At 39.2% G+C, this 17,570-nt stretch overlaps 1 long non-coding RNA gene across 1 annotated transcript; it reads right to left on the bottom strand.

The window, feature by feature from the left end:
• Positions 1 to 2,178: 2,178 nt before the first annotated feature.
• Positions 2,179 to 7,046, bottom strand: LOC149460623 (uncharacterized). Its single transcript, XR_016313035.1, has 2 exons — positions 6,512 to 7,046; positions 2,179 to 2,725 (listed from the first exon to the last, which is right to left on the bottom strand). It is a non-coding gene; the product is annotated as an uncharacterized LOC149460623 (long non-coding RNA).
• Positions 7,047 to 17,570: the final 10,524 nt, after the last annotated feature.

The following is a 17,570-nucleotide window of genomic DNA, read 5'->3' as shown; positions in this document are numbered from 1 at the left end:
TAAAGGTCTGAGGGTTACCAGACTCAAGATCAAACAGTTGTGATAGTGATATCAGCCCTTTGGCCTTCCATACAGAGAAGGCTGCATGTTGCATTCCCGAAGGAAACATTGGGTTGTCAGAAAAAAATGAATTGCGGTTGTATTTGTCCACAGACCCGATTCATCATATGCCGTGTTCTCTGCTGCCATGGCCAGGCATAGATATTAGTATAGAAAGCGATTGATGCATTTCAATGACAATACACTCTGTCATCCTCGGGGTGACCCTGAATTTGACCGGCTCCACAAAATTCAGCCCCTTGTAAATCCCCTTAACCACAAATGTGCAGATGTCTACACTCCCCAGCAAAAAATCTGCTTTGCTGAGTCCCTCATTTATTTTTTGACCACTTTGCATTCAAACAATTTCTCCCCAGCAAGTGTGCCAGATATGGGGGCAGACCTGTATATCAGACCTGTGATTTGGGGGGGTGGTGCTATCCTGGTATTTCAGGGCCTCCAAAACTGTGATAGGTAGTGAGGAAGTGTAATGAGGAAGGTACACACCTTCAGGCTTTCAAAGTGGTCATTGGATTTCAGGCTCCTGTATGTGGCTAGGCTCCCAAAAAGTCTCACACATGTGGTACCCCCATACTCGGTAGAAGTAGCGGAATGTATTTCAGGGTGTAATGCCACATATACCCATGGCTTGTGTGAGCAATGTGTCATTTAAATGACAACTTTGTGTAAAAAAAAACTTGTGTAAAAAAGGCATTGCACCAAAGAGGATTGCACAAAGAGTTCCACATTCATATGATTGGTGTTATGGTCTCAAGGAATTCTGGTCAGTTTCTATCATTGCACCATGGAGAGTATTCTTCCCATCCACACTGCAGTGTAGTATGATGGCTGTAGGATGGAGGATAGGAAGTGTCGGTCTCGGGAGGAGAAATAAAGCACAGCGGATCATAGGTACAGATCTATCGAATTTGGACACAGCTATGCCAGCAGACTAAAAAAGAGAGCAAATGGCAGAGTGATCCATCCCGGTTACAGTGTGTTTGTATCTATGATAAATGACAGGCTAAACCCACCTGGAGACTTTCTCCACACCTGGAGTGTGCTGAGTTCTTGGAGAACGTCTACACAGTGTTTCCAGATTGGCTTTATCACCCCAACGAGCTCGCTCCAGTTCATGGATGTCATCATTATGTTTGGAGGATCTCACCAGTCAGGAGCCTTTCCTGTCATCCTACATGTTCCCTTATTAAGTGTTCTTGCATGGCAAGACCACCTAGAAAAGCTGCAATTTCTGGGGAAATTGTGTGAAGTGTTCTGGCCTCCAACACTAACCAAGTGATTGATGAAATGTAAGCAGTGCACATGGCAAGCTTGATGGAGTGAGAAATGCATTTCAACTTTTATTTTGCAGCTCACACTGTAGCATTGGTCACTCTGCTGACCCCCCTTGGGTTGCTATGGCAACTCACTCTAGTGCAAGCTCAGAGGAACTTTTATAAACAAACTGCTCCAACTTGCTCACTTCACTGGCGTTTGCCATCTTCAAACGGTTGTAGTTTTAAAAGTTTAAATTCTGCACCAAAGAGCTTTATATTGTGAGAATCACAAGACCCAGACCTACATGTTGATGCATAGTATGTCTCTGAAATATTAAAAATGAAGGCACAGTCGCAGTTTAGAAATTGCCCTTCAAATTTCAGGTGGCTACAGTGGAGTTTCAATGAATGTCAATGGGCGGCGTGAGTTGCAAACAAATGGTCATATTGTGAAAACTATCAGGACTATGGCTTAGCCGTGGACATTGTTGGTGACAGCAGGGTTAGCTGAACGTTTTAATATAAGATTTGTGTAGGTGGGTGTTAAATCTAAATTATGATTCGGCACTTATATTGATAGCAAGCTTGCTATCAATATAAGTGCCGAATCATAATTTAGATTTAACATTTCCCCCTTATTATGATTAGTCTAAAATTAATGCCAAATCAATGCACACTTCATTCATGTCCCATACACACCGTCTTATACCAAATGATCGTATATATTCTTCATAACTGGACCAATCAAAAAATAACTTTCCTTCAGAACTCTATACCTTATCTTTAGTTTCTCTTCCTAAAAATTCTTAATCATAATGTTAATTGATATATGATAATATAGTAATAATAATAATAATAAAAATAAAAATAATAATTAATGTATTATATTTCCATATTTGTATAATATTTTAAGGTTCCGGAAATATACTTTCCATTCTAAAATGTGTCATACGTTTATATTGCTCCTATAAGAGTAATATGTTTCTTGTATCTTTTAACAAAAGATATTCTAATAACTGGAATAACTCTATGAAGTTTTAACCAAAAAATATTCCGTATATGAATATGTAAAAAATAAAAAATAATAATAATAATAATATCCCAATATGGATGTAAGTATCGGAATAAAAGGATCATTACAATGTATATGTGACCTATAACAATATTTTCAATAATAAATTGTTTTATCACTAATAAATAGATTTCCTCTTGATGAATCTTTTCTTCATGCAATGTCTATAAAATATCTTCGTTAAGTTCTGTAAAGTAGAAACATCTTTGTTGAACGTGATAAATCAGTCACAAGTGTGAAGTATTGAGCTCTTGTTCAATCTTCTTTAACGTCCGAATTCTTTAAAGTTGGCTTGTAGGAGATTGTTACGCTTCATATTTGATTTTAGATGTCATTTCTGTAAAGAAATGCAGTATCATTACTTTGGCACAAACATTGCATTATTCTTGCACCTATTTCAACAAATATGAAAGATTATGGAACAATCAGTGTATGAGTTTGAAACACATATTGTGAAGTATCATTACTTCCTATTTCCTTTTACAGAAAACTTCTATATATCAATCAAAATACTGTCCTAATCCTGTCTAAGATTACCTAAACTAGAATACAAAAGTAGTGTGTTATTTAGGTATGACAGGACGCAATATTTCATCATAGGTCATGACCGCAAAACCCTGTTTTATTAAACAAAGAAAGGTTTTGTATCACCCCAGAGATGACAAAGGTTTATGCCTTTGTTCTCATCCCTATAACTTTAGAAATATGCGTAGCTGTTTTCTGTGCTGATGTCATTACTCTAGTGTTAGAGTGTTCTTCATTACTGCATGTGTTGCTGTGAATGTGAGGTAGAGACTTGTCTGATACAGCTGTACCTATCACAATGTGTTTGGCTAACAGTGCTCTTATCCACTGAGGATACTTTTCACGGCATTCTCTGAATGTATCTTCCTCAAGAATTCTTCTTAGTGAACTGTCAGGAGACTGTAATATGATACTATGTGACTTTACTGTGCTTTGTGAAGCTTTGATTGCATAAAAGAAACTCAACAGTTGTTGTGCCTCTGATGTAAAAGTTCTTTCCAATAGTGATAAATTTCTGGAGAAGTAACTAATTAGTCTCTCATTACCTTCTTTTAATTGAGACAAAGTTACTGAAATTGCATTATCAGATACATGAGTTTTCACAACAAAAGGAGCATTGGAACAAACCTCAATAGTACTTAATGCTGGCGCATTCTGCAAATCCTTTTTCAACACTTTTAAAGCATTATTCTCATTTGGACCCCATTGGTCAACTAAGTTATTTTTACTCTTCAAAAGATGATATAATGGCTTAACTTTCTCTGCGAAACCATGTATAAACTCTTTGCAATGATTTATGTTTTTCAAAAATTGTTGCAATGCTTTATGTGTTGTAGGAACTGGAATGGCAGTGATAGCTCTGACTGTTTCATGTAATAATTGTCTCTTTCCTTGACTGATCTGCATGTGAAAGCATTTCACCTGACTTTTCATCAGCTGAACTCTTTCCGGGTTTAATTTAAGACCTGCATCCTGTAACAACATAAATAGCTCAGACAAAAGAGTAATATGTTCGTTAACATTCTGCGTACTTAGCATAATTGTATTTACATGCTGAAAAATGCATTCTGGCCTTGAAAATTGTGATAGAATTTTTTCTATGGACTCATGGACTATACCATCACTGATGTCTAAACCAGCTACTAATCGAGTGAATGCATAGGTCTCTTTCTGAAACTTAAAAGCTAGCTTGTATTGACAACTTTTAGCTAAGGGGATCGAAAAATGACTGTTATCGATTTCCAAAACAGAAAACACTTTGGATTCGGCCTTTAAATGTAACTTGATATTAGAATGATCAGGAACAACTGCTTTGTTATTTGTGATATGTTTATTCAGTGTCCTGAAATCAACTGACAAGGAATATGAATTGTCAGCATTTTTGATAGGCCAAATACAGTTATTTACCACTGATTGTGTTTTCTTTACAATGCCAAGTTGTACAAACTCTTGAACAATGGCAGAAAGTGGTCCTATTGATTCTCGTGGTAATTCATATTGAGTAAATGGTATGGGATCTTTACCCTCAATATTCATTTCTGTATCTTTCAAAGTTCCTATGTCATTTTTAAATTTTGACCACAATCTTGGAAAACGTTGTACCAATTCTTGTAAAGCATAATTACCATCAATATCAGGCCATTTTTGTGCTGTAGACATTTTAGAGTTGAAACCAACATCACTGTATATAGAAGGATCCATTAACATTGATTTGGGCCTAGATGGATTCTTCCAAATAACTTTAGTCGGAATATCAATAATCCACTTTTGCTTATTGATAAAATCAATGCCAAGAATATTCTCGGTGGCATTACTATACCAAATATCAATGTTAGTTTTCACTAGCCCAGGTACTTCAAATGTTACATTAGGCACCTGTCTAGCAGTGGAATGACCTGTATTATTAAAACCTTTTATTTTACACATGGGTGAATTTGGTTTCACAGGTACGTTTTCTCTGGTCAGATTAATCTCAGATCCGCTGTCAATTAGGAATCTGATCTTTTTACCATTTAGTAATCCGTCTATAAAAGGCCTTCCATTGTCATCCAATACAATTGGAGCGACAAATTCTAACGATATCGGGGATGAGTGTGGACGTGATTCTATTTTTGGAACTGGTAATAAACCATTTCTGTCAGTGACAGCCCTTCTCACCCTATTGTCAGAACAGTTGTTTCTAGTCAAAGTGTGGATTTGTTTAACTGATGAGGCATAAGGCAATTCAGTTAAACTTTCATCATTACACAACACAGCAGGTTGTACAAAAGCTGCTTTTTCACTTTTTATTTCCATATTCTTTATTTGTGCTTCAAATTTAAACTTCCAACAATGGCGCCTGATATGACCTTGTTTATGACAGTGAAAACATGTGGTATCCTCATTATGACTCGCTTGCTTGCATCTGTCGTTGTCATTCTTACTGGGACCTGTAGTTCCTGGCATAACTGTAATCTGACTATTTTTGTCACTTTGAAGCGCAGCTACCTCATAATTGATATTGCTATTTTTCAATTTTCTTCGAATTTTGTCAATGAAACTTACTATATCATTCAAATTTTGTTTTTCCTCGGCTATGACAATGGTTACTGGGTCTAAATACGTGAATTTCTTTACAAAAGCTTTGATCATAGCTGAGTCTTCCTCATTTTCTACTCCAAATATAATTTTATATGCTTTGGAAAACTTGCTTTTAAATTCAAAAGGGTCTTCGTCAGCAGTAGTCTGCAGTAAGTCGAGCATTTCTACAGAAGGTACGTCTTCACCTGTTGAACATAACAGCAATTGTCGCAGTCTGTCTGTCGCGTCATTATGTTTTTTCTGATCTTTATCGTTAACAACAGAATTTTTAATTCGAGACATAAATTTAATTGGTAGCCACATCGGAAATAAATAATTTATGTCATGATCTGAAATCTGATGGCATTTGACATGCATTTCATATATTTCCATGTTGCTATAAATATCTTTATCTGGATCATAAGCAAGGATGTCTTTTAAAACTTTCATTAATTGATTATGTATTTGCAACTTAAGTTTTGCAGTTTTACATAACAATTCTTTATGTTTAATTTGTGTTTCGTCATCAGAGTCAATATCCGAACTTTCAGAGAAATCAGACAGACGTGGCTCTGATTTTGAATCACTCTGTTTGTCATCTGTGTTTATCATGGCAACCTGTTTACTGTCATTCTGCAGTCTTAACAAAAGATTTGTCTTTAAGTCAATTTGTTCCTCAAGATTCTCTACGTAATTACAGAAAATGTCACAATTTGGACAACTAGGAGCATCTTGAGACAAATTTTCGTGCTGTACAGTGCTACATTCTGTCTGTTTTAAGGTACAAGCTTTTTTAACAGGTAAATCAACATTCAAAATCATTTTGTTGAATATTCTTACTAAATTTAAGATGTTAGATATCTTTTTACGCTGTCTGTGCACAGTAAATCTAGATTTATCTATCTGAATATTGGCCTGTAAACATTCGTTATACATATAGTGCCATAGCTGACTGTCTTCAGGATATAAAGAAACATCCTTAAATTCTAACTTGCTTTCATTTACTAAGTCATCAATAAATTCCATAATTGTTACTCACCGTAATCAGAAGATTTTCTCGTTTGACCCGGCTCAATCACTGGAATTCTCGTCCAAGTCTGTTTTAATCGCCTGTTCTGCTAGGTACTTTTCACCGTGTTTTTCCCAAAACTTGACAATCACAGAATCGTGCGTTTTTCCCCCTTAACAAGGTATGGGAAAAACCGTAGAAAAAACGTTCGGCGGTGGCTGGCTCACCAAAATGTTGGATTTTTAGACACATATAATACTGCTTCTAGTGTCTTGAGGCGATTATGAATGAAAGAGCCAATGTAATAAAAAATGAAGTGTGATTTTATTCTATCACACAATGGTGTCAAATAAACAATGTAAAGCGTATTATGAACAGTTCCATGTAGATACAACTACTGTAAAAATGACAAACGAAAGTTCAAAGAAAAAGTCACCATTATCTGTCATGGCTGTCCTTGCCATGTGCGATTCTCATGTCCTTGTCCAACTCAAAGTCCGAGAGAGAAGACGGAAGTGACGTTAATGATGATCTCTTGTCTTGCAGCACCTGTTCCAGCATCTCAGACGTGTGTATGTAAGAGTTATGTAGCGTGTAAGTGTGTCTCTCTGTCCCTCAAGGCCCCCTTTATGCAGCATGAGTGTGTCATCTTAATACCTTGTATGGCATAGAAGGGAGGGGACGACACTCACATAATGTCTTTGATGGACAGGAACATATGTATGCTGATGTACCAATGATGTAACCCTTAGCTATATATTTAAAAGATAGTATAGCTTAAGAACATATCAATGTATAATCACTAAACTATATATGTATCAGTGTTAGAGATGTATACTAAATATACACAGAAAATACGTAATGTAATAGTAAGTCACTTCTAATAACCTTGACATAACTACCAAATACTTTTAACCAACTATCTCTAAATATAGTCTACTCAACTTTCAACTGGTATATCCTATTTCAGCTTAACTTGTATATCTTTTGGTCTCAGCTATAATTGAAGAATAGTAAATACTACCATTTGTCACAGACCACTTACATATATTAATATTAATTATGACTAATCATAAAAACCAAATATTTTGCAAGCTTGCCATCAATATAAATGCCGAATCATAATTTAGATTTAACACTTACCATCTCACTGGTCAAATATTATTTTCCAGTATACCAAGTGGAATGAAGGAGGACAATCCTTCACCCCTTGGTGGGCAGTTATTCTTAGAGGAGGTCTGTTGGTACATTATCGACTAAAAGGTAGTCAGTGGTCAGTGCTGAACATCTTCAGGAGACACTCCAATACCACCCATGACACAGGCTCTGGCAGTGCCCGGTGCTGGAATTCAGAGCCCCAGGAACCCACCACCACTCTGTACAATGTCCTGGATATTACAGTATACTTGGTAACCAAACCCCTCCTTTTGTCCTCCTTCTACCTGCACTAGGCTGTCATTGGAGGGAAGAGACAGAATTATCCTGATTAGCCAGGAAAAGTCATCACGTTCCCCGTCCTGGACATCATGATGAGCCGACATTGACCTCACAGCACTGCCTCAGAGCAAACAAGTCATAGGAAGGATCAGATTTATCATTCCTTGTCTGCAGATCTAAAACTATTCAAAACCAGTTCAGAGACCAAACAAACCCAACAGAGAAAAGGGGATTTCTGATCCTGCAGGTCAAGAGTTCTCTGGACCTCCTAAATGTAAAAAATATTAAACAGTCCCAACTAAATATCTTCCCATGATTGTAGTAGTTCCTAAATGTCCAGCAACCCTCCTATTCCCCCCTCACATCCACATCCTATTATTGTGTGACCAATACCATCCAAATCATTCTTACTTTCATTTCCCAAAGTTATCCGTCTACAAGGAGACCTGTATAGATCACATGATGGCACCAATGAGGATGGAGGAGGACCGGAGTCACATGACTGAGAAGATACTAAACCTCACCCTGGAGATCATCTACCTGCTGACCGGAGAGGTGAGGAGGATTCTGGGAGGTCACATGACATCACTCTCATCTCTATTAATAAAACAGACCTGACCGGAGAGGTGAGGAGGATTCTGGGAGGTCACATGACATCACTCTCATCTCTATTAATAACACAGACCTGATTGGAGAGGTGAGGAGGATTCTGGGATTCTAACATGATATTCCTATTGGTTCCCCAATACAGAGATTTCCTCTTCAGAAGTCAGGTGATCATATGACCATCACAGTGCCTCCATGTGACTCCCTAAACCCTGAGAGACACAACATGCAGAAGATTCTAGAAGTCACCAAGAAGATGATGGAGCTGCTGACAGGAGAGGTGAGCGGTGCCGGGAATTCTGGGACATTCTCCAGTAACAGACAAGGGATGTGTCTGGATGGTGACTGTATCATTGTGTGTGTCAGGTTCCTATAAGGTGTCAGGGTGTCACTGTCTATTTCTCCATGGAGGAGTGGGAGTATTTAGAAGGACACAAGGATCTCTACAAGGACGTCATGATGGACAATCAGCCGCCCCTCACATCACCGGGTAAGAGGAGACTTTATTGTAAAGGAGAGAGCAGTACGGAGGATCCACCTAGATCCCCCATCATCTGATAAACACATAGAAACAATGGATTCAGTCAGTGTGTGTGTTTCCTACAGATGGATCCAGTCATGGGAACCCACCAGAGAGATGTCCCCGTCCTCTGTATTCCCGGGATTCCACACAGGAAGGTCACACCATCCCTCACCATCATCAGGTAGATGAGGAACAATCACTGATAGTATCATTAGGATCTGTACATTATCTGCATTGTTACCATTGATGTCATTTTTATTATATATTCAGAGTGGAAACCTGAGAGGTCCTAAAGTTGAGGTTAAAGAAGAGATAAAAGAGGATGAGGATGAGGATGGGGTGATGGAGAAGTCAGAGCTTCTAAAAGAACACAAAGATCTGTACCAGGACACCATGGTGGAGTCATCCAGCTACAGGAACCCACCAGAGAGATGTCCCCATCCTCTGTATTCCCGGGATTCCACACAGGAAGGTCACACCATCCCTCACCATTGCAAGGTTGGTGGGACGGAGCATCTAGAACATGGACTTGTGGAGACTGTGTGGATATTTTATGTGACCTTACATTTTACAGATGATATTTTCTCTCATTTCCTTGATTTAGAGTGGAGATCCAATCGATATAAAAGTTGAGGTGAAAGCAGAAGAAGAAGAGGCGTATGTGAGGGATGATCAGCAGTCTATGGAGGAGGATGGAATAACGGGGACATTTATAGAGGAGGACACTCCTACAGAGATCAGCACAGGTGGGTCATGAACACTAAATCCATTCCTCCACCCATACTGCTCACTGATTGGTCCAGAGTAGGGCGGGGACTGGGTGATATCAGCCTGTAATCCCCTGGTCACTTTCCTGAGCTGTGTTCCCCATCCTGTATTCCTGCACTATATAATCTATGCTGTGCATTACATTCTCCTGACCCCTGAACTATATACTCTGTGTTGTACATTACATACTCCTGACCCCTGCACTATATACTCTATGTTGTACATTATATACTCCTGACCCCTGCACTATTACTCTGTTGTACATTACATCCTCCTGACCCTGCACTATATACTCTGTGTTGTACATTATATACTCCTGACCCCTGCACTATATACTCTATGTTGTACATTACATCCTCCTGACCCCTGCACTATATACTCTATGTTGTGCATTACATTCTCCTGACCCCTGAACTATATACTCTATGTTGTACATTACATTCTCCTGACTCCTGCACTATATAATCTATGTTGTGCATTACATTCTCCTGACCCCTGCACTACTCTATGAAGTACATTACATACTCCGGACACCTGCACTTTTTAGTCTGTGTTGTACATTACATACTCCTAACCCCTGCACTTTATACTCTCTATGTTGTGCATTACATACTCCTGACCCCTTCACAATATACTATGTTTTGTACATTCCATACTCCTGACCCCTGCACTATATAATCTGTGCTGTACATTACATACTCCTGACCCCTGCACTATATACTCTGTTGTACATTACATACACCTGACCTCTGAACTTTATACTCTATGTTGTACATTACATACTAATGATCCCTGCATTATATACTCTATGTTGAACATTACAAACTCCTGACCCCTGCATTCTATACTAGATATTGTACATTACATATTCCTGATTCCTGCACTTTATACTCTTTTGTACATTACATACTCCTGACCCCTGCACTATATACTCTATGTTGTACATTACATACCCCTGACCCCTGCACTATATACACTCTATTTTGTACATTAAATTCTCCTGACCCCTGCACTTTATAATTTATGTTGTACATTACATACTCTTGACCCCTGCAGTATATACTCTATGTTGTACATTACATACTCCTGACCCCTGCACTATATAATCTATGTTGTACATTACTTACTCCTGACCCTTGCACTATATACTCTATATTGTACATTACATACTCCTGATACCTGCACTATATACTCTATATTGTACATTACATACTCCTGACCCATGCACTATTTACTCTGTGTTGTACGTTACATACTCCTGACCCCTGCACTATATACTCTATGTTGTACATTACATACTCCTGACCCCTGCACTATATACTCTATGTTGTACATTACATACTCCTGATACCTGCAATATATACTCTATGTTGTACATTACATACTCCTGACCCCTGCACTATTTACTCTGTGTTGTACGTTACATACTCCTGACCCCTGCACTATATACTCTGTTGTACATTACATACTCCTGACCTCTGCATTATATAATCTATTGTGCATTACATACCCCTGACCCCTGCATTCTATACTATATATTGTACATTACATACTCCTGACCCATGCACTATATACTCTATGTTGTACATTACATACTCCTGACCCCTGCACTATATACTCTATGTTGTACATTACATACTCCTGGCCCCTGCACTTTTTACGCTATGTTGTACATTACATACTCCTGACCCCTGCATTATATGGTCTTTGTTGTACATTACATACTCCTGACCCCTGCACTATATACTCTATGTTGTACATTACATACTCCTGACCTCTGCACTATTTACTCTGTATTGTATATTACAGCCTCCTGACCCCTGCAATATATATGTTATGTTGTGCATTACATTCTCCTGACCCCTGCACTATATACTCTGTTGTACATTACATACTCCTGAACCCTTCACTATTTACTCTATATTGTACATTACATACTCCTGACCCCTGCACTATATACTCTGTGTTGTCCATTACATACTCCTGACCCCTGCACTATATACTCTATGTTGTACATTACATACTCCTGACCCCTGCACTATATACTCTATGTTGTACATTACATACTCCTGACCTCTGCACTATATACTCAGTTGTGCATTACATGCTTCTGACCCCTGCACTATATACTCTATGTTGTACATTACATACTCCTGACCCCTGCACTATATACTCTATGTTGTACATTACATACTCCTTATCCCTGCACTATTTACTCTGTGTTGTACATTACATACTACAGACTCCTGCACTTTTTAGGCTATGTTGTACATTACATACTACAGACCCCTGCACTTTTTAGGCTATGTTGTACATCACATAATACTGACCCCTGCACTATATACTTTGTTGAACATTACATCTTCTAACCCCTGCACTATATACTCTATGTTGTATATTACATACTCCTGACCCCTGCACTATATACTCTTTTGCACATTACATAATTCTGACCCAAGCTCTGTATACACTCTATTTTGTACATTACATACTCCTGACCCCTGCACTATATACTCTATGTTGTACATGACCCCTGCACTTTTTACTCTGTGTTGTACATTACATACTCCTGACCCCTGCACTTTTTACTCTGTGTTGTACATTACATACTCCTGACCCCTGCACTATATACTCTATGTTGTACATTACATACTCCTGATACCTGCAATATATACTCTATGTTGTACATTACATACTCCTGACCCCTGCACTATTTACTCTGTGTTGTACGTTACATACTCCTGACCCCTGCACTATATACTCTGTTGTACATTACATACTCCTGACCTCTGCATTATATAATCTATTGTGCATTACATACCCCTGACCCCTGCATTCTATACTATATATTGTACATTACATACTCCTGACCCATGCACTATATACTCTATGTTGTACATTACATACTCCTGACCCCTGCACTATATACTCTATGTTGTACATTACATACTCCTGGCCCCTGCACTTTTTACGCTATGTTGTACATTACATACTCCTGACCCCTGCATTATATGGTCTTTGTTGTACATTACATACTCCTGACCCCTGCACTATATACTCTATGTTGTACATTACATACTCCTGACCTCTGCACTATTTACTCTGTATTGTATATTACAGCCTCCTGACCCCTGCAATATATATGTTATGTTGTGCATTACATTCTCCTGACCCCTGCACTATATACTCTGTTGTACATTACATACTCCTGAACCCTTCACTATTTACTCTATATTGTACATTACATACTCCTGACCCCTGCACTATATACTCTGTGTTGTCCATTACATACTCCTGACCCCTGCACTATATACTCTATGTTGTACATTACATACTCCTGACCCCTGCACTATATACTCTATGTTGTACATTACATACTCCTGACCTCTGCACTATATACTCAGTTGTGCATTACATGCTTCTGACCCCTGCACTATATACTCTATGTTGTACATTACATACTCCTGACCCCTGCACTATATACTCTATGTTGTACATTACATACTCCTTATCCCTGCACTATTTACTCTGTGTTGTACATTACATACTACAGACTCCTGCACTTTTTAGGCTATGTTGTACATTACATACTACAGACCCCTGCACTTTTTAGGCTATGTTGTACATCACATAATACTGACCCCTGCACTATATACTTTGTTGAACATTACATCTTCTAACCCCTGCACTATATACTCTATGTTGTATATTACATACTCCTGACCCCTGCACTATATACTCTTTTGCACATTACATAATTCTGACCCAAGCTCTGTATACACTCTATTTTGTACATTACATACTCCTGACCCCTGCACTATATACTCTATGTTGTACATGACCCCTGCACTTTTTACTCTGTGTTGTACATTACATACTCCTGACCCCTGCACTTTTTACTCTGTGTTGTACATTACATACTCCTGACCTCTGCACTTTTTACTCTGTGTTGTACATTACATACTCCTGACCCCTGCACTTTTTACTCTGTGTTGTACATTACATACTCCTGACCTCTGCACTTTTTACTCTGTGTTGTACATTACATACTCCTGACCCCTGCACTTTTTACTCTGTGTTGTACATTACATACTCCTCACCCCTGCACTATTTACTCTGTTGTACATTATATCCTCTTGATCCCTGCACCATATACTCTGTTTTGTACATTACATACTCCTGACCCTTGCACTGTATACTCTATGTTGTACATTCCATAGTCCTGATCCCTGCACTATATACTGTATGTTGTACATTACAAACTCCTGACCCCTGCATTATATAATCTATTGTGCATTACATACCCCTGACCCCTGCATTATATAATCTATTGTACATTACATACTCCTGATTCCTGCACTATATACTCTATATTGTGCATTACATCCTCCTGACCCCTGCACTATATACTCTATGTTGTACATTACAAACTCCTGACCCCTGCATTATATAATCTATTGTGCATTACATACTCCTGATCCCTGCACTTTTTACTCTGTGTTGTACATTACATGCTCCTGACCCCTGCACTATATACTCTGTTGTACATTACATACTCCTGAACCCTTTACTATTTACTCTATATTTACATTTCATCCTCCTGACCCCTGCACTATATACTCTGTTGTACATTACATACTCCTGACCCCTGCACTATATACTCTGTGTTGTCCATTACATACTCCTGACCACTGCACTATATACTTAGTTGTGCATTACATGCTTCTGACTCCTGCACTTTATACTTTATGTTGTACATTACATACTCCTGATCCCTGCGCTATATACTTTATGTTGTACATTACATACTCCTGACCCCTGCACTATATACTCTATGTTGTACATTACATACTCCTGACCCCTGCACTATATACTCTATGTTGCACATTACATACTCCTGACCCCAGCACTATATACTCTATGTTGTACATTACATACTCCTGACCCCTGCACTATATACTGTATGTTGTACATTACATACTCCTGACCCCTGCACTATATACTCTGTGTTGTACATTACATACTCCTGACCCCTGCACTATATACTCTATGTCAGTGTTTTTCAACCTTTTTTGTGCAAAGGCACACTTTTTTCATGAAAAAAATCACGAGGCACACCACCATTAGAAAATGTTAAAAAAATTTATTGAAAAACTTTTTGACTTGAGGGCCGCAATGGGTTCATATATTGGACCCGGGGGCCGGACCAAGTGTAGAAGAATGATGTGTATATGTCATCCATAGTAAGTATAGTAATTCATCCCCCATAGTAATTAATCCCCCATAGTAATTAATCCCCCATAGTAATTCATCCCCCATAATAATTCATCCCCCATAGTAATTAATCCCCCATATAGTAATTCATCCCCCATAGTAATTAATCCCCCATATAGTAATTCATCCCCCATAGTAATTCATCCCCCATAGTAATTCATCCCCCATAATAATTCATCCCCCATAGTAATTAATCCCCCATATAGTAATTCATCCCCCATAGTAATTAATCCCCCATATAGTAATTCATCCCCCATAGTAATTAATCCCCCATAGTAATTCATCCCCCATATAGTAATTCATCCCCCATAATAATTCATCCCCCATAGTAATTAATCCCCCATATAGTAATTCATCCCCCATAGTAATTCATCCCCCATATAGTAATTCATCCCCCATAGTAATTCATCCCCCATAATAATTCATCCCCCATAGTAATTAATCCCCCATATAGTAATTCATCCCCCATAGTAATTAATCCCCCATATAGTAATTCATCCCCCATAGTAATTAATCCCCCATAGTAATTCATCCCCCATATAGTAATTCATCCCCCATAATAATTCATCCCCCATAGTAATTAATCCCCCATATAGTAATTCATCCCCCATAGTAATTCATCCCCCATATAGTAATTCATCCCCCATATAGTAATTCATCCCCCATAGTAATTCATCCCCCATAATAATTCATCCCCCATAGTAATTAATCCCCCATATAGTAATTCATCCCCCATAGTAATTAATCCCCCATATAGTAATTCATCCCCCATAGTAATTAATCCCCTTAGTAATTCATCCCCCATATAGTAATTCATCCCCCATAATAATTCATCCCCCATAGTAATTAATCCCCCATATAGTAATTCATCCCCCATAGTAATTCATCCCCCATATAGTAATTCATCCCCCATAGTAATTCATCCCCCATATAGTAATTCACCCCCCATATAGTAATTCATCCCCCCTATAGTAATTCATCCCCCATATAGTAATTCATCCCCCATATAGTAATTCATCCCCCATAGTAATTCATCCCCCATTATAAGTCCCCAAGCCCCCCCTGTGTCAATTCACTTACCTTTGCTCCGCGCGTTCCTCTCGCCGTTCCGGTGTAGCATGAAAATCTGTCTCCTATGAGGATCTGTCCCCCTCGACGTATCTGCGCATGTGCCAGTTTCAGGCATTAGCAGCCGATCGGCGATCTCCGGCACATGCGCAGATACGTCGAGGGGGACAGATCATCCTGACAGTATCACGCTCCGCGGGCCGGATTAAAAGGTCCGCCAGGCCGTATACGGCCCGCAGGCCGTAGTTTGCCTTTTGCTGTTCTAATGATTGGTCTATTTGTGAGCCGAGGCCACATGTTACGGATGAAATTGCAATTTTTCCCACGGCACACCAGACAATATCTCACGGCACACTAGTGTGCCACGGCACAGTGGTTGAAAAACGCTGCTCTATGTTGTACATTCCATAGTTCTGACTTCTGCTCTCCCCCTCCCCCCACTGCTATATATACACATAGTATGGATTCTCTTTTGTTCCCCCCATTTCCTCCCAGCTGGACATTTTATATCGGATGATGTGATTGGAGCACAGACTTTTACATGGTGATAATAATGTGATAACGTCCTCCAACTTTGGACCCTTAAACAGAAAGTGATAATGAGGGAGGAGTCAATACCCCAATGATGGTGGTCTTCAGGATCAGTCCAGTCTTCATCTTGGTTGTTCTCCCCCCATCCTCACTCTCTGACCTCTGGTGGGGCTCAGCCCCGCTGTTCTTCATGACTAAATCATGGACTAAATAAGGAAGTGCAGTACTTATTGTGTTGGGAAGATGGCGATGAGTGATAGAGGGGGTGGGGACCCTCGTCCTATAATCCCCTCATCACTGTCCCTCCTATAAAAGACAGTTCTGGTTGTTTCCTCACTCTCTGACTAAGGTCCATGAATAAAGAAATGACCTGGTAGGAGATCAGAGGAGCCATTTCCTAGTTCCCTTGAGGGTGGAATTGTAAGCTCCTCAGAGACCAAGCTGCCTGATGTGGGCGGAGTCCTGGTTTGGGGGAACCAATCAGCTCCTGTCTAGTAATCCTGTTTGTCTTTGTATTTTAGTCCATGGCCGGGAGATGAGGAAAACCTCCGAGGATTGTCTCACTTTGTCTCCAGACTGGAAAGTAGAAGATGAGGACATCACACAGTATAGTCCAGGAGAAAACCCAGCTCCCTCCAATGTCCATCCGGCACCACCCAGTGTAGATGGACCATCGGATTCCTCGTATCCTGAGGAACCTCAGACTGTGCAGGACCAGACCGGCCTTCCAACAGGGAAGAGGTTTCCCTGTACTGAGTGCGGGAAGGGATTCCATTTTAAATCCCACCTTAATAGGCATAAAAGATCTCACACGGGGGAGAAGTCACATTCTTGTTCTGAGTGCGGGAAATGTTTTTCAGATAAGTCAAATCTTAACACACA

This window comes from Staurois parvus, unplaced genomic scaffold, assembly GCF_062004578.1.
Source record: "Staurois parvus isolate SC_StPar_1 unplaced genomic scaffold, SC_StPar_1.0 ptg000224l, whole genome shotgun sequence".
Taxonomy (NCBI): Eukaryota; Metazoa; Chordata; class Amphibia; order Anura; family Ranidae; genus Staurois; species Staurois parvus.
The sequence above is the reverse complement of the archived record's forward strand: the minus strand, read 5'-3'. Positions and strand labels throughout refer to the sequence as shown.